Consider the following 22,285-nt stretch of genomic DNA (forward strand, 5'->3'; position numbering starts at 1 on the left):
AGCAGCGTGGCTCAGTGGAAAGAGCCCGGGCTTGGGAGCCAGAGGTTATGGGTTTGAATTCCCGCTCTGCCACCTGTCAGCTGTGTGACTGTGGGCAAGTCACTTTACTTCTCTGTGCCTCAGTTCCCTCATCTGTAAAATGGGAATGAAGACTGTGAGCCTCATGTGGGACAACCTGATGACCCTGTTTCTACCCCAGCGCTTAGAACAGTGCTCTGCACATAGTAAGCGCTTAACAAATACCAACATTATCTCACAGGCCTATAACGTTGGCATTATCAACAACTGATCTCTCTCATTCAATCCAAGTATTCAATTTGCCACCTATCCCACCTTGATTACTGCATCAGCCTCCTGCTGACCTCCCTGCCTCCTGTCTCTCTCCCCTTCCATCCATATTTCACTCTGCTGCCTGGTTCGTTTTCCTGTAAATCTATTCATTCCATGTTTCCCCACTGCTCAAGAACCTCCAGTGGTTGTCCATCCGTCTCTGCGTCAAGCACTGAAGATCATTTTCACAGATTGAAATCTGTGGAAAAAAAATTCGATTGTCAGTTTTTTCAGGCATCAGGTAGACTGTTAGGTCTTACTTTCAAAAGGAACCCCGAGTCCATACACAAAGCTCACGAATGCATCTTCTGATCAAAATAAATGCGGCCCCCAAGGCCTAATAGCCTATATCTAGATAACCAATGTAAATACTATGAAAAAATGGTTTCCGGAGACCAATTCTGTGCTTTTAACCCGAAACTCATTTCACCACCTCGCCACGCTAAATGGCGCTTTCCTAATCTCCTTTGCCAAATCTTTTTATTCATCTTCAGGGTTGGATGAATATTTATAATATCTATTCAAATCCAAGAGTGAATATAAATGTGGGATTTGTCTCAATTTCAAATAATAATTCCAAATCAATTTTGCACTTGTCACTCCTTGCTGTCAAATTAATATCTGCTTTAATTATCCATCTCTTTGGTATCAAATTCTGCTCCCAGGCAATGGATAAAGAAATAAACCATATTATCACTATTATCTGTCTACCTATCTATACACCTACCTACATGATGCTCCTTTTAAGTAAAAATTCTGTTCTCAGACTTAGAGTGGATCTCGGTCTGGATAAGACTTTTCCCCTGCTAACGTAGAATTCTCTTTGATGTCACAGTTACAACCTCAGAATCAAGATTTGGAATGAGGCTCTGAAAGTAGGTCTGCCCATACTGAAGGGGTTACCAACCGTTTCTCAATATAGAAAATTTAATCCAGAGTCTTCATCCCTTTAAATGCATTCCTAACAAAAATTCCTTTAAGATACATAAACCTGCTATAGTGAATCATATGCCACAGAGTCATTTTAATAGGCATTTTACTTTTAAGTGTTCAACATCTGCTAGTTTTCTGAATTAGGAACACAAAAACGATATACTTCACTTTTAAATCAGTAAAAAAAGGGAGGGTAAAATGTATGAGTATTTTCTTAGTTCAATTCAGCATGCGTCTGTGAATGATTTTTCGGCCTCTTGTCTCGTTCCTCTGACGTGACTCATTTTTTTTCCTGAAGAGACTGGGATTCATCATTATAGAGATCTGCAGGAAGTCAGCACATGTTACACTTCCAACTAGATTGCTTCAGACAAATAATGGCATGGTTACATAAGAATAAGTCCACAATTAAAGGCTTCATTTATCAGAAACACCAGCTGTGTGGGGCTAGCCTCAAAGCTTCCGCAGACTCTTACGACCCGACAGCCACGGCACGTAAAATTGATTCATGACAGGAGATGTTGGTGAAACCGGCTCAGCGCATCAACAAAGACAGTTCCATTTTTCACTTCATGCAGGGGTGTTCATGCTCCCCCACCTCACCTTCCCCTTGGCACGATCCAGAAGCAGCCAATTCCAGTGGTATTAAGTAGGCTCGGTGTATCTTGCTTTGCTGGTTGAGTCAAGGTATCCACTGGGGCTGCCTTCTTTCCGTGAGCATCAGGATGCAGCCAGTGCCCACATTAGAGGATCTTAAGAAATAAGACCCTTTAAAACATAGGTAAAATCACTTCTGTCAAGGCGGATCAGGAAAGGCATCACGTAGCTTGAGTTGGGTGGATCCGTGCAGTTCAAAGACAGGCAGCACCAGAATGTCGGGAGCCTGTGTAGAATTAAGGACACATTTAGTGTTAATGATGGAGAAAACCAGTATTTGAGGAGCAAGAGGGTTGAGATAAATGTGGAGACCGTCTATGCGCCGCCAGAGTTCACTCAGTACATGCCACGTCAATATAACCAAGATCAGTCCACAGACCGGGGACTGATCTAATAGGGCCCAAGCAAGGAGGCCCTAGGCTAACGTTCACCCAAGTAAATACACAGTTCGTCCTCTGCCGGAGATGACCAAATCGCGAGCCTGACCAGAACTAACAAGGTTCACAGGAGAGTTGAGGGGCGGCTTTGTTGGCTACATTGATTTAGGCTACCCAGGTAACTCAAGAGTGGTTCAAAGGAGGGTAGGACTGAAGTAACTGCCCCTTATATATGATGGCTAAACCCTAGCACTGATGGTTGTTAACCCCTTAATGGGGATTAAGACTGTGAGCCTCACATGGGACAACCTGATTATCCTGTATCTCCCCCAGCGCTAAGAACAGTGCTCTGCACATAGTAAGCGCTTAACAAATACCAACATTATTACTACTGGATCTATCCCAAGAGTTAATACTTTCCTGGTAGAGTAGTAAGTGCTTAATAATAACAATAATAATGTTGGTATTTGTTAAGTGCTTACTATGTGCCGAGCAATGTTCTAAGCGCTGGGATATTCACAGGGGGAATCAGGTTGTCCCACGTGGGGCTCATGGTCTTAATACCCATTTTACAGATGAGGTAACTGAGGCACGGAGAAAAGCCACAATTATTATTTATCACACTAACCTGTGGAGGGAAGAATCCTGTGGAGAAAGGGCCTCAGTACACCACACCATGCAAATTACCCACAGCCTCTGTTCTTGAGGGTTGCCCTGAAGAAAAAAATAACAAAAGAAAGAATGCTAAATTGAGTGTAGGCTTTAAGAAAACAGGCAAAGAAAGAGTCTTATGAACTATGTGACCTCAGCAGAAACAAGTTCAAGTTGAACAACAGGCAAATTGTCTCACAGGTGGTGTCTCTGCAAACCTTGATGATTGTGGGCGGGGATTGTCTCTCTTTATTGCTGAGTTGTAGATTCCAAGCGCTTAGGCCGGTGCCCTGCACACAGTAAGCGCTCAATAAATACGAATGAATGAACGCTCTGCACACAGTAAGTGCTCAGTAAATATGATCGAATGTATGAATGAACGAATGGACTTACGACATCATCAGACTGGGCAAAAACTAAAATCGACCAGCCCATCTTACCCATGTTGTAGTGATGATATATTAAATGGGAGTGACTTCTATAAACTCTGAGCGAGGACCGTTCTGAAGTTGAGTGCCAGATTTTTCAGTACTAACAACATTCTCACTGCTGTCTAATTTCTTTTCAGAGAAGTCTAATTCATTATCTGGAGGCCCATGTTAATTTAGGGAATTTTAAAAGCTGGTCTCTGACCTTTGCTCAACATTCAGAATCCCTTCGCAATAGTTAGCCTCTGCCACAGCTGAAACAGTACGGAGAGTTAATGTGTTTTAAATGACACAGTGAAATTCTACAGTAGTAAATTGCTAAGGCAAAAGCCCCCAAGACTTCCGAATCTCCCAAGAGTCATAAACGCCTGTTAAGACCGCCTTGAAAGACATAGACATTACAGAACAAAATAGCATCTGAACCATGGTACAGGAAGCTTCTCTTCCTCTGTTACCTTTAGTCAACAATTCAGTAAACATCAGTTTTCTGTACTTCAAGATCAATATTTCTGTAACAGTCCTTCAGCACTCAGGGCAGTGTTCTACATTGAGTATTTTTGAAAATCTGGTTAGGAATTACTTTGACAAACCTTTTCTCCGTGGGAGGGAAGGACGGAAGGGGAGGGGGAGAAGGTCATTTTGAATAGCACGAATTAGAAAGCCCCTAGAGGCCCAAGGACTATGTCAAATTCTCACTTGGGAATTGTTTTCCGGAATCAGGACTGTGCTCAGCACACAGTAGGTGCTTAATAAATACTATTACTATTATTACTACTGCTAGAAATTGATCCAGAATTACCATGTTCCTCCTGAGGCAATAAGCATTGTGGTACATTACTTTTGAGGTTAAAAAGAAAATATCCTCACAGTTCTTTTTAGGGCCGCTGAATGAGGAAACAAATAGCTGCTTATTTACACAAGCCACTCTTTTATTCAGACCTTGTACTAGAGAGCGCAAAACATGCTTTTTGCGTCTGCCTCAATGTCCCAGGAGGTCAGCTGGCTTCAGAGTCGAGGCAGTTCTATTGCCTTTACAAAAGATTCCTTTCCATTGAGCCTAAGCGTTTTAGGCTAAGGGAAATTATCTCACTCTCCTACCATTCTTCCTAAAATGCTCCAAGGGCACAGAGAGTAATATGCATTTGAAATAAAGGATGATAATTGAGCTGCTCCAGGAGAATATTTTAAAATGGGGTTATCTAATAGGTGCCCCACACAAGAGTATCATCACCAGGGAGGAAATTAGCTTGCTCGTCTTTGCTTCCAAACACAATCCTTGAACTGTGACACCTGTCTGGTCTGTCTTTCGGCTGGCTCTCTGAGCCCCGCAGAAGCCTTGGGATTTGCAGAGAGCCTGCGGTGAAGTTGGATCGTGCTCTCTGGAAGATATCACTGAGGAAATAATAAAACTCATCTCATTAAATGTGAGCATTTACAGTACTTGGAGAGCTGGGGAGGTGTGATGGTTACAAACACTAGATGTGGCAATTAAGAAGAGGAGAAAAAGAAAAGAGCCCTGTCCAGTGCATGCATTATTAAGACTGTGGGCTTTGTTTTTGTAAAATGGCACCTTCGTGTCGATGAATCTTCCTTTTTAGCATGTTCGCTTCTTTCTGGGAACGAGTGAGAGAGAATTCTTCTTTCTGGCACATTCGAAACGGAACGAACAGCAGACAACAGCCTTTCATCAGTGTTGGGAGGAATACGCAACTGCTCACCTCAATCTGTCGGCTCTGCCCCTTGGTAATGCTGGGAATTTATGGAGACCGAGATGGAAGAGAGTTCAGAGGTCACTTTCCTCTCAGCTCCAAAGGAACGACTAATCCACATGAAGCATCCTTACACTGATTAAATGTTTCAAAATAGACTAAGCAGTGGGGTGAGAAATTGAATTTTATGTATAAGGATATATCTCACAGAGACGTGAGGAGGTTTTGCAGTGTCAGGATAGAGAGGAACCTTATTTAATTTTTCTAGCTTAATGTCAGCCTCTTATGAGTACTAATATTTTCCTCTTAAACTCTATGGTTCCAAAAAAGATAATTTCCCCTTTCCTCATCCAAAGAAGTAGTGTCGATACTTAAAAAATCTGAACTCAGGTAAAAATAGATGTATAGGCTAAAAAAACCCTCCTTTCATAAAAATATAATCAGCAACACTTTTTATTGTGTCTGGTGTGTGCCAGGCATTGCATCAAATGGTTGTGGTGTACAGAATGAGTAAAAGATGCAATCTCTAATCTTGGGGCTTTCGTACTCTTACAAGGGAAGACAGACATAAAGTGATGAGTCCAACAGATGAAGAACTATGAGAATAAATGTTAATAATTAACCCACATAGGTAAATAAATCTGCAGCAAATAAATGAGTGAGGGGATGTTATGCCTGAGAAAGTGAAGGGGTTAGAGTGTGTACTCTTCCTGGACAGGGATCACATTTCTTTTGTTGTATGCCCCCAAGCAACATGGCTTAGTGGAAAGAGCACTTACCTGGGAGTCAGAGGACTTGGGTTCTAATATCTACTTGCCTGCTGCATGACCTTGGGCGAGTCACTTAATTGAACGGTTTCCTCATTTATATTGTGGCCATTCATTCATTCAATAGTATTTATTGAGCGCTTATTATGTGCAGACCACTGTACTAAGTGCTTGGAATGTACAAATCGGCAACAGATAGAGACAGTCCCTGCCCACTGACGGGCTTACAGTCTAATCGGGGGAGACGGACAGACAAGAACAATGGCACTAAACAGCGTCAAGGGGAAGAACATCTCGTAAAAACAATAGCAAGTAAATAGAATCAAGGTGATGTACATCTCATTAACAAAATAAATAGGGTAATGAAAATATATACAGTTGAGGCTGTATATATACAATATTCAATACCTGTTCATGAGTCCCAAGTGGGATAGGGACTGTGTCTGACCCGATTATCCTGTTTCTACCCCTGCACTTGTACAGTGCTTAACACAGAGTGATTGCTTAGCAAATGCCATTATTATTATTATTATTATCCGCTACAGTGTACTGCACATGGTAGATTCTCAATAAAAATGCTGTAACAGATGATGATTAATGAAGGAAAAGGTAGCTTTTTCTAAAGCTTCGCAGGTGGGAAAAAATGCGATCTGTCAAAACTGAAAGGGGAGAGACTCTAGAGGAAGGAATGGCTGGGCTTTCGGTGTTGAGTTGTGATGGGAGAAAAAAGGGGCTACGTGTGAAAGATTCAGCTGATGAGGAGGTTAGGAGTTTTTATTTCAGGCACAAAGTCCCGGGGTACTTTTACTCCTAATGCCATCTTAGATAATTGATTTTTCCAACAGTATGTAAGTTACCTAGAAGAGGGAAGAGTCTGGGGTCAGGAAGATCAGTGAAGAGACTGTTGTAATAATACAGGTAGGAAGTGATGAGGACTTGAGCTAAGGTATTGGTTTAAAGGCTAGAGATGAAAGGAGAAATCCATGAAATACTACAGCAAAAGAATGGGCAGAGTTTAGAGGCGAAGAAATGAGTTGCCATTATGCCTTTTTTTCACTCTATTTTCAAACCATTGTCACCCTCTCAGTGTTCTAAACATTTATTCAATTCCTGGGTGCTTTTTCCTGCCCCACAGTTTAGCTGTAGTTAAAAAACTAGGTAGAGACTCTGCTTAATATGAATTCAAAGAAAAGTGACAGCAAAAAAGTAGGGCAAAGCTGAGCTTTGCTGGGAATTTGTTCTTACCATTTTTCTTCTTGTTGGGTCTTACTGGAGAAGTAAAGTAGAGGGAATTTCCACCCAGATCTGTCGGATGAAGCATGGGATGAGATGGGATAAGATTGTTAAGGTGTAGGTGATCACTGTCAGGCCTTTAGAATACTGTACATTCTTTTGCCCTCCTCAAAGAGGGACACATACTACATGGTTACATCACTCAAGGTAATGATATCCTCTGGACTCATAAAAATATTCTTGGTGAAAATATCCAGAAACTTCAGCACATCTTTGCGGGGGATCCCTGACCCTCTCCATCATTCCAGAGCCATTTGCTCCCCTGCCAGGTTATTGTAAATATATACGCCTCTTGTGAGCTGCAAGATTCGGTGTCGGTAACCCAGGTGATGGAGGTTGGGCATTTAGAAATGAAGTATTGGACATAAAGGTATCCAGGGTTGAACCAGTTCAATGAGCTGCCTGTTATAAAACATTCTACTTGCGTATTACAGGAGGGAAAGGGTTAGTTCTTTCAACTCGAAAATATAAGCACTTAGTACAGTGCCCTGCACATAGTAAGTGCTCAATAAATACTATTGAAAGAATGAGAGAAGATTTGTGTTTGATACAGGAATAGGGTAAGATTTTAATTTGTTCACAGTGGTGGAGGTGACAGTGGGAACCAGAAGGTCATGGGTTCTAATCCCGGCTCTGCCACTTGTCTGCCACTTCACTCCTCTGGGCCTCAATTACCTCATCTGTAAAATGGGGATTGAGACTGAGCTCCATGTGGGACAGGGACTGTGCCCACCCCGATTTGCTTTATCCAACCCAGCGCTTAGTACAGTGCTTGGCATATAGTAAATGCTTACCAAATAGCACATTTATTATTATTATTGTTAAAAATGATAAGCACTCAATAAATACAATTGATTGGAAGGTAAACAGATGTGAGTCTGTGCCAATTTTCTTCTCCCAAGAGATCACAGTGAGCAGACCTTTACGGGAGGCAGGCAGAACTGGTCATACCAACAGTGACATTTGCCAGTTAAGTTGGGTGGATTACTTTCCATGCAGATACCTTAAACGTTTCTCCTCTGTGACTCTCAGAACTGTCTTTCCTTGTCTTATGCCACTGAGTCGTCTCCTACCCACGGCGACACCACGGAGACATCCCTCCCAGAACACCCCGCTTTCCATCTGCAATCGTTCTGTTAGCGTATCCACGGAGTTAGTAAAAATATGGAAGTGGTTTAACACTGCCGCCTTCCTAGTCTCCGCCCTCGACTGTCTCCCGTGCTGCTGCTGCCCAGCATGGGTGAGTTTTGACTTGGAGCAGATTGCCTTCCACTGCCCAAGCTAGTGATGGCGCGGGTAGGCCTCTGCTCGACTCTCCCTCCCTTAGCCAAGACTGGTAGAGAACTGGAAACTCTCCGGGTGCGACCCTGAGAGGGGTCTCAGAACTGTAGGATGGAGAAAAAGGCTTTTCTTCAGGGAACGTGTCAACTCTATGAAAAAGCTATCACACACACCCTTCAATTATCCAGTTGGCAAGATCCCCCCTTGCTATTTCAAAACACATCTAGGTACATTTAAATAATTTAAGTGGAGTGGCAAAACGCCAGGCTACCTCAGCATGCACATGTGTCTCCTGCATAACAGGAGGTTTAATTTTCCAGTCATGAGATGATGCCAAGAAGCTTTCAATATTAAAAATGTAGTGCAGGGACAGATTTAAAAGGAAGACATGCCAGACATTTCCTGGCTAAGTTCTCCCAACTAGTTTTGGTTTTGTCTACTGCCTTTCAGAATTAATTCCATGACTGTCGAGGCTGTATCCAGCGGTCACGAAGTTTTAAACAATGTCCCAGGGAGCCCAGGAAAAGCATCCACACCAAATAATGGATTTCTGAAGGAGATTCAGAGAAAGAGCCTATTTGGGATTATAGTTCAGCAACACCCAATAGTTACTGTGAAACAATAACTGCAGCCACTAGAAAGAAAGAAAATCACAGAATATTAATACTGTTAATCCTTGTTAATTCAAAACATCAGGGACTGGAAAAAGATAAACTTTCAATTATTTTGGTTTGGAGTTCTGATATTTTATTCAAGGGCAATAGTGCATTGAGATGACTGGGAAGTGGCAGTTATTTCAATATTCATACTATTCTGAAAAAATCATTATTGACTGAACAAGGTTTAACTACTCATTTGAACTCTGAAGCTAACTTCCTGCTGCATGAAACTAACAGAAGGAATTAATTTTACATTTATTGGCAATTCAAACATGACCCACCACAAATGGAAATTTTGTTCACGCAATCGATTGGATTAAATGCTCTAAAAATGAATGTGAATGCTTATTAGAGGCACTCTGATAAAAATGCAGAAACAAGAATATAAGATTTTTTTAATAATAATTGATAACAATTTTGAAGTGTCTTGCTTTTTAAGGAATTAGTAGAAAGGCTATGAGACCAGATGTAAGGTCCTATTTAACAATGACCAGTTTCCACCCAGTATCTTTCCTTCTTCCAAAGCAAAGAAAGGACACTATTTCACAGGTGATTCAACAGCCCAAAATACTGCATTAAATAGCTTAGTCTTATCTCCCTTTTATTCTTCATCTATTTCTGGATGAAAGAAGCCCAATGCCACCTAATGTAGCAGGCAAATAATATAAGGAAAAAGGAAAAGAGAATTTGAAAACATCCATGAATTCAGAAAGACAGAGAAATACACATGATGGGCAGTGGTACAACAGGTTTAGGCATTGAAATAATCATTTTAAGCTAAGTATCGTTAACACATTTATAGGGTGCTCCTCAGGTTTAAAAATCCATGTGGGTGTTTTGTTTTTTTTTTAATAGTATTTGTAAAGCGTTTACTATGTGCCAGGCACTGTACTGAACACTGGAGTGAGGGAAGGTAAATCCAGAGCCTCAGAAGGTAAGATGAATTTAAGTTTCATAGACTTTTCAGTTCTTAACATTGTTTCATCTAAGATGCCTTCTTATGGTGAAGTATTCTATCGCTAATATGATTTTCCCTACTATTTTCTTTCTTTTTCAGGTATTTGTTGAGCACTTACTATGTATCAAACACTGTTCTGAGCACTAAAGACGAAATGATCATGTCAGACACAATTCCTGTCTTACTTGAGATTCGGTCTAAATAGGAGGGAGAACAGGTTTCGAATCCCCATTTACAGTTGAGGAAACTGAGACAGATAAGTTAAGTGATTTATCTGTCACTCAAGGTCATAGAGTAGGCAACTGGAGGATCCTGGCGTAGAAACCAGGTCCTCTGACTCCCAGACCTGTGTTTTATCCACTAGGCCACACTGCTTTCTGACCACAAAATCTGGGAATCTGAGAATCTGGGAAGGAAGAGGTCTTTGCTCAGTTGCCGCTGCTTGAGTCAACAACTAATTTGGTCTATAGGGTTCTTCAATCTGGGTTTTAGTCACTCTTCCACTAAACTTTCAAGATAAGGACTGATCTGATGGTCTTGTATCTTCCCCGGTACTTTGCATCGTGCTAACTACATAGGGAGTGCTCAGTAAATAGGGCAGTAATAATGTCGGTATTTGTTCAGCGCTTACTATGGGCCGAGCACTGTTCTAAGCGCTGGGGTAGATACAGGGTAATCAGGTTGTCCCACGTGAGGCTCACAGTTAATCCCCATTTTACAGATGAGGTAACGGAGGCCCAGAGAAGTGAAGTGACTTGCCCACAGTCACACGGCTGACAGGTGGCAGAGCCGGGATTCGAACTCATGACCTCTGACTCCCAAGGCCGGGCTCTTTCCACCGAGCCACGCTGCTTCTCCGTAGTTAAATAACCAGTGAGAAATGCCATGATTCAAATACCTCCAAATGCTGCTGGTGCAGACCGAAGGTGACTTGGATAAGAGGTCTCCATTAGTGGCTCAGTGGAAAGAACACGGGCTTGGGAGTCAGAGGACATGGGTTCTAATTCCGGCTCAGCCACTTGTCTGCTGTGTGACCTTGGGCAAGTCACTTCACTTCTCTGTGCCTCCTTACCTCATCTGTAAAATGTGGATCAAAAGTTTGAGCCCCACACGGTACAACCTGATTATCCTGTATCTACCTCAGCCCTTAGAACAGTGCTTTGCGTATAGTATGCGCTTAACAAATACCATAACTATTATAAAGAAAGGAGATAACCAATGAATTTATCTCAACAGTGATCAGTGACAGAGGCTAGACAAGGCCACAAGAATGAATCAAATCTATTTATAAGCAATCAATCATATATTTTGAGCACTTACTGTATGCATAACACTGTTCTAGGCACTGGGGAGAATATAGCTGGACAAGCAGACAAAATCAATCTATCCTCAAGAAGCAAATAATTTAGCAAGGGAGACAGGCACTAAAATAAATTACAGACAGAAGGAAGAAGGAAATGGGGATATGTTCATGAGTTAACACTTAATGGCGTGTGTAAGTTTTCTATATATGTGATAGGGGAAGTCTTGAGTGCTTAAATGCTGAAGTGTCTGTTAGACAGTATGAACTGGGGAAATAGAAAATAAGTAATTTCTTCTAAGGGTGGAAAAATGATGACTGGGGATACTGTCAGTACATACCGAAGGTGAAATTTGGGGGACTGGTGACAACAAGGTCTCAGGTGAGTTGTAAATTGTAGTTGTTCCAAGGAGTGATGAATTGCTATAACTAACATGATGATGATTTCATGTTTCAGCCAGTCGATCGCGGTTATTGAGCTTTTACTATGTGTAGAGCACTGTAACCAAGCCCTTGGAAGAGTACAATATAACAGTAGATACATCCCTGCCCACACTGAGTTTACAATCTAGGGAGGAAGAAATAAGTGAGAAATTATGAGAACAAGATAATCAGGTTGGACCATAGTCCCTGCCTCTCTTGAGGCTCACAGTCGAAATATGCGGAAAAACAAGAATTCAATTCCCATTTTAGAGACAAGGGAACGGAGCCATAGAAGTCACACTGCAGGCAAGTGGCAAAGCCAGATTAGAACCCAGGTTCTCAGATTCCCAGGCCCATGCTCTTTCAACTAGGCCACGTTGCTTCTCTAACTTAAGAATAATTAATAATTATGATATTTGTTAAGCACTTTCTATGTGTCAAGCACTGTTCTAAGTATAGCAGTAGATTCAAGGTAAGCCTATCAGGCACAGTCCCTGTCCCACACAGGGCTCGCAGTCTCAATAGGAGGGAAATTCAGAGTTGAATACCCATTTTACAGATGAGGAAACTGAGGCACAGAGCAGTTAATAATAATAATGATGATGATGGTATTTGTTAAGCACTTACTATATGCCAAGCACAGTTCTAAGCGCTGGAGTCACACAGCAGGCATGTGGCAGAGCGGAATTAGAACCCAGGTCCTCGGACTCCAAGGCCTGTGCTCTTTTCGCTAGGCCACTCTGCTCTTTGAGTAGAGTTCCTTTCTTGGCTTCTTTATGTGAGTCTGATTGACTGCTCACCTATATGGTAAGCATGCTGAAAGAAACGGTCTAATTCTGACTCTTAAACTATGCCTGGTTCAAAGTTAGTACTTAATATAAATAACTCGGTCCCATTTAGCCCCGCCAACCTGAAGGAAAATATCTTCACATCTAGGCAGCGGAGCTCAGTGCATTTTATTACTCTCTGAAGTTCACTTTTAAAGTGATACCTGCATATCTTATATTCCTTGGGTTCAAGGACAAGCATCTAACAGGCAAGAATCCGTATGATTTATTTAAACCAGGCTGCATGAGTGACCTGAATAAGTCTGCCGAAATTGCTGAGCTAAGAAGAAGCAATCTACATTCTCCAGCTCACAGCATTGTTTAGAAACCTGTCATTCAGCGGATAACAGCAGAGTCAGGAAAGAAGCCGGTGCCACAGCGTAGGATTGGGGGAAAGCACCCACTTGGAATGGATAAAATATGATTGGAATGGTACAAGGCAAAGTACATAAGTAGAATATGAAGAGGGTCATGCCAAACCACGCAGCAGCCGAGTTTGCTAAACTTTTGTAGATGTTTAAGATTTTTAACTAGGCTCTCTATTCATTTTTGACTTCAATAATAATTATAATTATAATAATGGCATTTGTCAAGCACTCATTATGTGCCAAGCGCTGTTCTAAGTGCTGAGGGAGATACAAGGTAATCAGGTTGTCCCACGTGGGGCTCACAGTCTAATCCCCATTTTACAGATGAGGTTACTGAGGTACAGGGGGGTTAAGTGGTTTGCCCCAGGTCACACGGCAGATGAGTGGCAGAGCTGGGATTAGAACCCACGTCCTCTGACTCCCAAGCCTGTGGCCGTTCCACTAAGCCATGCTGCTTCTCTAGCCATGGCTCCTGCATAATTTTCTAGTCACTCTACCTCTGACAGATTACACACTGAACAACGTTATCAGCCCACCATTCAAAAATGAAAACACATTTGGGAGTTCTGTGGTGTCCTTTGTGGAATGAGGGACAAAGGGAGAATGACATTTACGGAAAGGAAACAGAGACCAGGAGTCCATGAATATTTTCAAAACATTTTTCATGAATCTTTAATAGTAATCAAAAACTCATTACTTGTTCTGTCTCGCTTTGGGTTCATTTGTAAAACAGACAGCTCTATTTGTATCTAAAAAGTAGAAATTCTCTACCTCGGCATCAACCCTACTAAAATCACATCCTCTCCATAAGGCCGTCCCTGACTAAGCCGTCTCTTCCTTCACTGGCCCTCCCATCTGCGTGGCCTAAGCATTTATGTCTATGCCCCTTAAGGACTTTGATTTTCACCTTACCCCCAAAGCACTTTTTTTGTTGTTGGTATTTATTAAGCGCTTACTATGTGCAGAGCACTGTTCTAAGCGCTGGAATAGATACAGGGTATTCAGATTGTCCCACGTGAGGCTCACAGTCTTAATCCCCATTTTCCAGATGAGGTCACTGAGGCACAGAGAAGTGAAGTGACTTGCCCACAGTCACACAGCTGACAAGTGGCAGAGCGGGATACGAACCCATGACTTCTGACTCCCAAGCCCGGGCTCTTTCCACTGAGCCACACTTCACTTAAATACATATCCATCTATATTATATTTTAATGTCTCTCTCCCCCACTAGTCTGCAAGCTCCTTGTGGGTAAGGAGCTCTTTGTGGGTAACTACTTTATTTAATACTTAGTACAGTGCTCTGCACACAGTAAGCACTTAATAAATTCCAACGATGCATTGGTTTACTGATCAGGATTTCATCACGTTTGAGATTCACATTTTAGATTTTAGGGCTGTGAATCTTGTTTCTTGCAATGCCGTGCTTGGTGGGAAATGGTAGGGACTTGTGGAATCAGAGAACATTTTGGAGAAGTTGGCAGTTGGGGCTTTTGGTTTGAGCAGAGTAATGACGTGAAAAATTCTGTGTATTAAAGATCTAATGGACAACTACATATTTGTGTGTGTGACAATTACTAAGTAGGCAGGTGGGAGTTCTTTGTTCTGTTTTGTTTTGTTGTCTGTCTCCCCCGTTTAGACTGTGAGCCTGTTGTTGGGCAGGGATTGTCTCTGTTGCCAAATTGCACGTTCCAAGTGCTTAGTACAGTGCTCTGCACATAGTATAAGCACCCAATAAATAGGATTGAATGAATGAACCACAGCAGAGCCTTTTATAAGGGCTTCGAATGGAGGCAAGAACATGGATTGGCAAAGTTTAAGGAACAGGAAGGTGAGACTGTTCCAGTTCGGGGAATAGAGTGAAGCAAGCGTGGCCTAGTGGATTCACCATGGGCCGGGAGTCAGTAGAGGACTGGGGTTCTCTGCTATCTATCTGCTGTGTGACCTTGGGCAAGTAACTTAACTTCTCTGGGCCTCAGTTACCTCATCTGTAAGACCATGAGACTCATGTGAAACATGGACTCTGTCCATCCTGATTAGCTTTGTATCTACCTAGGTGCTTAGTACAATGCCGGGCACATAGTAAGCACTTAACAGATACCACTAAAAAACAACGATCGGAGGCAGGAGAGTCAAGACCGAGGGTCAGTTATCTGATTTGCTTTGAGGGGTAACAGAAGAAAAGGGCTGATGGAGTAAGTGAGAGGTGGAGAGAGAACTTTGAAGTCAATAATCAGACATTTTAAATTCGGGTAAGAAGCCATGGGGAGCCTATCAAATGCTGATATGCCCTGATGGGTATTTTAGAAAGATAAAACACACAATTTTTTGTAGGACAGAATTAGAGAGAAGGGGCTGAAAGCAGGGAAACCAGTAAGGTCATTTACTACTCCAGCATCAGGTGATGAGCGCATGGACCATGCAAGAGGTTGAAAACATGGAGACAGGGAAATGATCCATGCAGAATTATATAATGTAAAAAATTGGTGGGATCTAAGGTCACTGAGAGAGAGTAGTCAAAGATGAGAGCCTGATCGCAAGCTTGAAGAACACGAAGGATGATGCTGCTTTAAATAAAGAGTTAAGGAACCACCAGTAGGACTTCAGGCTCCAAGATTTATATTTTCCCACTCAACTGCCAGAGGAATTCTGTGATCCTGACAAAAGGGAATAAGGGTTATTTGTATGAACAACAAAGACAACCTTGACTGGACAAAACTTCAGACTGTTCCATCAATCTCTTGTTAGCACAATAAGGATGGGAACAAAACTGTCCTTGGCTGAGGATACAGTCAACAAAAATTCAAGGGGGGGAAAAAAAAATCAACGCATTCAGAAAGAGAGGGCGATCCCAGCAGGCTGGCATTGCCATTGAAATGGCTGACAAAGTGCTGTGCCAGTGCCTGACATTATTTTACCCCTCAGATGTTTATTCACAGTCCAAAGTTCAAGAAAGGAGGCCCTTCATCAAGAGTGAATCTGCTGAATCTGTTCACTAAGTCCACTCATTCCTTCCTTTTTCAGAAGCAAGTCGACTTTGATTCATTCAATCCATCCCAGCTGAGAGTTCTGCAAGGAGGTCCCATTGATTCTCCGCGGCAAAAGCGCAGTTAGCCTGAAAGCCCTGGAGAGAATGCCTGAGAGTGTTTATTCAGTCTGAGAACAAGAATTGTTAGAGTGTCCAGATTGAATGGCAGGGTCAGCTTGGTAATAAAGCATTTCCTCATAGGTGATTTCACGAGAAATGCAAGAAATCTTTGAGGTAACTTTAAAAATGCCACCGACATATGAAATAGCTGGAAAACAGGCAGTATCTTGCTTAGCAGCCACAGAGAACAGCGAGTTCATGAATAACCCTGACAACGAGGACAGCAGTGGGAGGGTAATATGTGTTCACAAGCCAAATTGCTCTTCAAAAAACAGATTTGGAGGAGCAGGGGAGGAAGTAAGGGAGAGAGCAGGGGAGTGGCCAGGGGAGGGACAAAAGTAGGAGGTGAGGGTGCTCAGAACTGGATCAGTATAACCGGGACTGGGTATTTTTCCAGGAGAAAGGAGTGCTCCACAACGTCAACAGCAGCCAAGGGGTTGAGGAGGATAGGACAGAGAAGAGATTATTCGATTCGGCATGGAGAACCGGTTGACTTTGGTGATTGTGGTCTCAGTAGAGAAAAGAGAAAGAACTGGACCTTAGGAGACAGGAAGAGAAGAGAAAATGGAGAGAGTGAGTGAATACAACCCAAGTGAGGAGTCTATATAGAAATGAGAGGAGGGAGTTAGTGCAATTTCTGAAGGGTGCAGTGGCAGCCAGGGAAGGATATGGGAGATGTGGACATGATTGAAGACGGAGGGGAAAGAGTCAGGAAGAGAGTGGTTGAGGATGGCGGTCATGGAAGGGAGAAGAGTGGGGATAAGTGCTCTGAGAAGGTGAGAAAGGATAGGGTGGGAGGCCGATGTAGAATGGATGAAAAATAGACGGGAGTTCTCTTGAGAGATGACAGAAGGATGAGAGAGTTGATGTAGGAGTAGGAGCAAGTTGAGGTGACTTTGGGAAGCTCAGGCTTGATTGTATTCTATTTTGTCAACCGAGTAGTTGGCAGGATCAATAGGGATAAGAGAAAGCGAAGGTGAGGGCATGTTGGGGACGGCACTTCCCATATGGAATAATCCGTGGATATTCTAAATTGGTCTCGTGTCTGGATTTCTGTTAACAGAGTTCAGGAGCAGAAGAAGTATACTATGGAGATGTACTATGTAGTGTACTTGGGGGTTGGTAGTGCAAGGTTGACCAAGGGACGTTAGGGAGAGGGAGCTGATTTGGGCAGTGTGGGAAATAAGTAGTAAAGAGTTTTGAAATAGTTCATTTGTCACTAGGGAGCAAAAGGTTGACCATAAAAAAAAAAATGTCTTTTTACTATGTCAGGTGGTCCCCGATTCCCTGGGGATTGACGGATCTGCTGTTGCAGTCACAGTAATACTTCTAGGAGACACTTATTGTCAAATCAGGGCACATTTCAGGTCTCCTTCCTGAAGGAATAAGGCCAATCTCACACACACACTGGGGCTTTGACCTATCCGCATTTTTTTTAAATGGTGCTCGTGAAGCACTATGTACCAGGCACTGAACTAAGCGCTGGAGTAAATGCAAGCTAATCAAGTTGGACGCAGTCCATGTCCCACATGGAGCTCACAGTCTTAATCCCCATTTTACAGGTGAGGTAACTGAGGCACAGGGAAGTTAAGTGATTTGCCCTAGGTCACAGAGCAGACAAGTGGCAGAGCTGGGATTCATTCATTCAGTAGTATTTATTAGAACCCAGATCATTCCGACTCCCAGGTCTGTGCTCTATCCATTAGACCACAATGCTTCTCTTGCATTTGCTCTGTGTACTGTCCTTTTACAGTCTCATATTTCAGTTTATGTTCCCAGAGAGGCAGATCTCCCTCAGAATGATTCCTTTTTTACCCCATTTTCACTTAGAAAATCCATCCAAGCACTACTCTGCCTTTGTGGCTGAGCTGTCCTGAATGCAGAGATGTGTTAGGTAGGGAGTGGCTTTTTTTTTAAACAATATTTGTTAAGCACTTACTATGTAACATTTACTGCACTAAGCACTGGAGTAGATAGAAACTAATCAAGTTGGACACAATCCCTGTCCCTCATAGGGCTCATGGTCTTAAGCCCCATTTTGCAGATGAGATAACTGAGATACAGAGAAGTCAATTGACTTGCCCAAGATCCCAGTGGAACTGGGATCAGAACCCAGGTCCTTCTGATTTCTAGGCATATGCTCTATCCACTAGGCCATGCTGCTTCAGAACTCCTCTTGGAAGGTAAGTAAAGGACATCAGAGCAGGAAGCGTCTCTCCAAAAGAATTGGAGGCCACGTTTTCATTTTGAGTGTGCCCACGAATTTGAGAAGGGCTTTAAGGAGGTGGAACCTTGACAGAGAGACTAGGGAGGGAGTGGAAGAAGGAGACGGAGTGGGAGGAGGAGGAGGTGAAGGAGAGGTGGAAGAGGAGGATATGAAGGTATTGGAGCAAGACATGGAAATGGAGGGAAACGAAAGGAAAAGTAGGACAGAAGAGGAAAAAGAAAAGTAGACATTGAAAATGAGAGGAGATAAATAAGAGATACAGAGGACAAGAAAACAGGAAAGAAGAAGCCCCTTTGGCCTAGTGAAAAGAGCATAGCCCTAGAGAGTCAGAGCACCTAGTTTCTACTAATCCTGACTTTGCCACTTGCCTGCTGTCTGACCTTGGGCAAGTCACTTAATATTTCTGTGCCTCAGGTTCCTCACTGGGGATTGAATACCTGTTCTGCTCCTACTTAGACTGTGAGCCCCATGTGGGACAGGGCTCGTGTCTGACCTGATTATCTCACGTCTACCTCAGAACTTGGCACGTGGTAAGTGTTTAATAATTGTTATTGTTACTTACCAGGTTATACCCAGACTACTGGTCACCCTAGTTGAAATTAAAGGGATCCTAGTTGAATTTAAAGGGGACAGAAGTGATTTATATTTAAATGACTTTCTTTTCCTAATTATTGTATAAGGAAATTAAATTAGGCCCTGTATACATTTATCTGCATTACATAATTTATCTTCAAATCAGCAGCAGTTCTAATATGCCGGGGCTCAAATTTCTAAGGAGAGGAGAGTAGAAGATGTAAAGATGTAAAGTTCCATTTTTGGCAGTAGAAGGGTTGCAGTGCACCCATGGGGTCGTTGGCAGAGAACATAGATTGTTCCAGTTACCTCAGCTCCTAGAGTAGAGACAGGATGGGGTCTAACCATTGGGAAGCAGGTGGGGAAGGTAAAGCAAGGAGGGGAGGAATGATGGAGAGGGTAGGTGGGGAGACAGAAGAGAGGGTGGGAGAGTCCCAGGAAAAGCAACCAAGAAGTAAACTGCAGTGCTCGGTTATCAGATCTTTGAGCGGACAGCTTCAGTGCCCAGTAGCGCAGAAACCTGCAGAAAGTACGGGCTGACAAGGGCAAGCTGCATAACGGCAGTGAGAGAGAGCTATTTCTCAGCTCTTTAATTTAAATACATGAAAATCCAACTTAGTGGACACAAAAAGCAGGAAAGAAAATGAGGAGGTATGCTACAGACCTTGGGGAGGAAAAAAAACAACAACATGTGGAATCTATTTTAGGACTTTGTATTTGCATAAGCCAGTACAGGGAAGAAACAGCAAAGCAGGCTCTGCAGATAAGGAAAGGGAAGGAATTCTTCCACTACTTTCCCTCTCCCCTTCTCTGACATTCTCCCCCGACCTCCAGCCAATGCACCTGCTTACTTCTCCTCCCCAGTATGTGGCTGGGGTGTTTGAGGGCATCGATTGGCTAGCTATGTCAGGGACAGTACCTCATTTATTGAAAGGTTTATCTGAGACGAGCGGTTTCATTATTAGTACTACTCAGTTCTGTCCTTTGCAGAGGCTGGAAATAGACTGGCAATGTCTGTGACTCTGCAGATGGAAGTGAGGGCGGGTGGGAGGCATCTCTTCTCCATCTAGGCAGCAGCAGTGCGGCCTAATAGATAGAGCCAGAAGGACCTGGGATTCAATTCTGCCTCTGTCACTTTGATGGGTGACCTCGGGTAAGTCACTTAACTTCTCTGTACCTCGGTTCCCTCACCTGTAAAATGGGGATTAAGACTGTGAGCCCCATGTGGGACATGGACTGTATCCAACCTGATTAGTACAGTGGTTGCCACATAGTAATCGATTAACAGAGTACTGTAAAAAAAAAAATATCTAGGCACAGGCAGGGACACTATTTGGGGCCTCGGGGATGAACTTCTCCCAGGCCTCTGCAGATGCTCGCTTCCACCGTCTTTGCCCCTGAATATGGGGCAGCTGGTGCCCGACAGAGATTGTCTCAAGAGGACAGCTGCCACTGCTTGCTCCCCTCAGGCCTCTTATCAGCACTACTCAAGGAAGTGCAAAGAGAGAAGACAGGGCTGACCAACTGCCCAGTCAGGTCGGTTCTCTGACTGAAGCCAGTGCACTCCTCGTTCATAGAGAAATGAGATAGGGGAGGAAGGGAACTTGCTGCTCCCGCCATAGTTCCTGAGTTGCTGCACATTTCTAGCTCCAGATGGAAGATATAAGACAATAATAGTGGTATTTGTTAAGTACCTACTATGTGCTAAGCATTCTTAGTTGTTAAAAGATAATTTGGGCGGGACACAGTCCCTGCCCCAAATGGGGTTGTAAGTAGGAGAAAGAATAGTTATTAAACTGAGGCATTAAGACGTTCATTGACTTGCCCGAGGTCATCCAATATTTAAGTGGCAGAGTCAGGATTAGAATCCAGGCCCTCTGACTCCAAGGCTTGTGCCTTAACCATTAAGCCATGGTGCTTCCCTTTGCTCCTCCAAAGAAATGGGTATCTCCAAAGGCAAAAATGGCCCATGAAAATACAGGTGTCTTTAAGAAAAAACAACCTTGTTCCCAATGCCTATCTGTTAAATGTGGAGGATGGGAAAGGAAGTTTTGATTTCACTTACCCCACATTCATCTCCAGTCCCTTCTGCTGCACTACTGCATCTTTTCCCTATGACAAAATCAGGAACCAATCAGGTAGCATTCAGTTTTGAAATCACTGAGCTCTCTTTGGATGAAATGATTTCAGTGAGGCAGTGATCCAGAATCAAGGGCTTATGGAAGGAGCTCCAGCCCAGAGATTCCTGCCACAACCTCAGGATCGCAATTCCTCTAGAATTCCTTGACGCCGGGGTTCAGCGGGATCTCCATGAACCAGAGATGCCTGGTTGGGTCCTGATGCCAAGAAGCCTCCTTCCCGGTTCCTGGAACTTGGGGAGATTCCATACTGAATGAGGTATCCTCACCACTTCCTGTCTGAGAACAAAGAAAATACCAATTTTGTTGTAAAGCTTCCCAAATGAATTAGAGTTAAGGTTCTGGCAGGATGGCTGAGGGGAATAATTGCCCAAAGCAGGACTCAACTGTTAAAACTAACTAAAATTAAATTGTTAGCTGATTTCTAGAAATTATAACAGCAACCAGTAAGAGTAATTAGTATATTCCTACAGAAAGGATTCCTGCATTAAGGCAGACCCTCACTTAATGGTTCTCAAGTAGCCAAACATTTCAGGATACGCTTTTCATGTCATTTTATTTTGAAATACTTCAAGATAATGTGACACTTGGAAATAACTTTGGAAAGAATAGATTTTCTTTAGCAATACCGAACAATAAAACATTATGTGGTATAATAGAGCTGAAATCGCACTTCCCCAAAAAGGAATCACTCATCGTAAATGATAACTACCTAAAAAATGTGGCTTTTTCATCAGAATGCTGAAATGATGAAGTGTATTGAATACATTTTCAGTCTGGATTGAAATTCAATTAGTTTATTGAAGTCAGCCCATCTAAAAATCATGGGTCTTATTCTCATCAACTGCTCGATATGCCTTTAATTTAAAGAACAAGCATTACAGCCACATTTTATGCAGATGCCGGAAACCTCTGATTCATGCAGAAATCCAAATTATGGGATGGGTAATAGACACATAATATGCATGATACCGTTTGCAAATAATTGCCAGTGGAATTTAGGAGGTTTGGGTTTGCCTTATTGGGGTCTGACTTGATTAAACGGTAGCTCCACTACGAATACACTGTAATAGAAAACACAGAATGTGGCATTCCTGTAATGTGCAAAGTAGCACAGTCACAACCAAACTAACAGTTTATTTTAAAAGAGATGTTCCCGCAGTCATCCCTCACCCAAGAGCATCTTGCTGCTATCCCATCAGCGCCACGAACGCCCACTTGCAGTAATGATAGAAAAGGAA

At 42.8% G+C, this 22,285-nt stretch overlaps 1 long non-coding RNA gene across 1 annotated transcript; it reads right to left on the minus strand.

The window, feature by feature from the left end:
* Positions 1-409: 409 nt before the first annotated feature.
* On the minus strand, positions 410-21,318 carry LOC114814168. The gene is made up of 5 exons (XR_003761911.2): positions 20,972-21,318; positions 7,098-7,157; positions 2,926-3,011; positions 1,867-2,146; positions 410-529 (listed from the first exon to the last, which is right to left on the minus strand). It is a non-coding gene; the product is annotated as an uncharacterized LOC114814168 (long non-coding RNA).
* Positions 21,319-22,285: the final 967 nt, after the last annotated feature.

This window comes from Ornithorhynchus anatinus, chromosome 9 (assembly GCF_004115215.2).
Source record: "Ornithorhynchus anatinus isolate Pmale09 chromosome 9, mOrnAna1.pri.v4, whole genome shotgun sequence".
NCBI lineage: Eukaryota > Metazoa > Chordata > Mammalia > Monotremata > Ornithorhynchidae > Ornithorhynchus > Ornithorhynchus anatinus.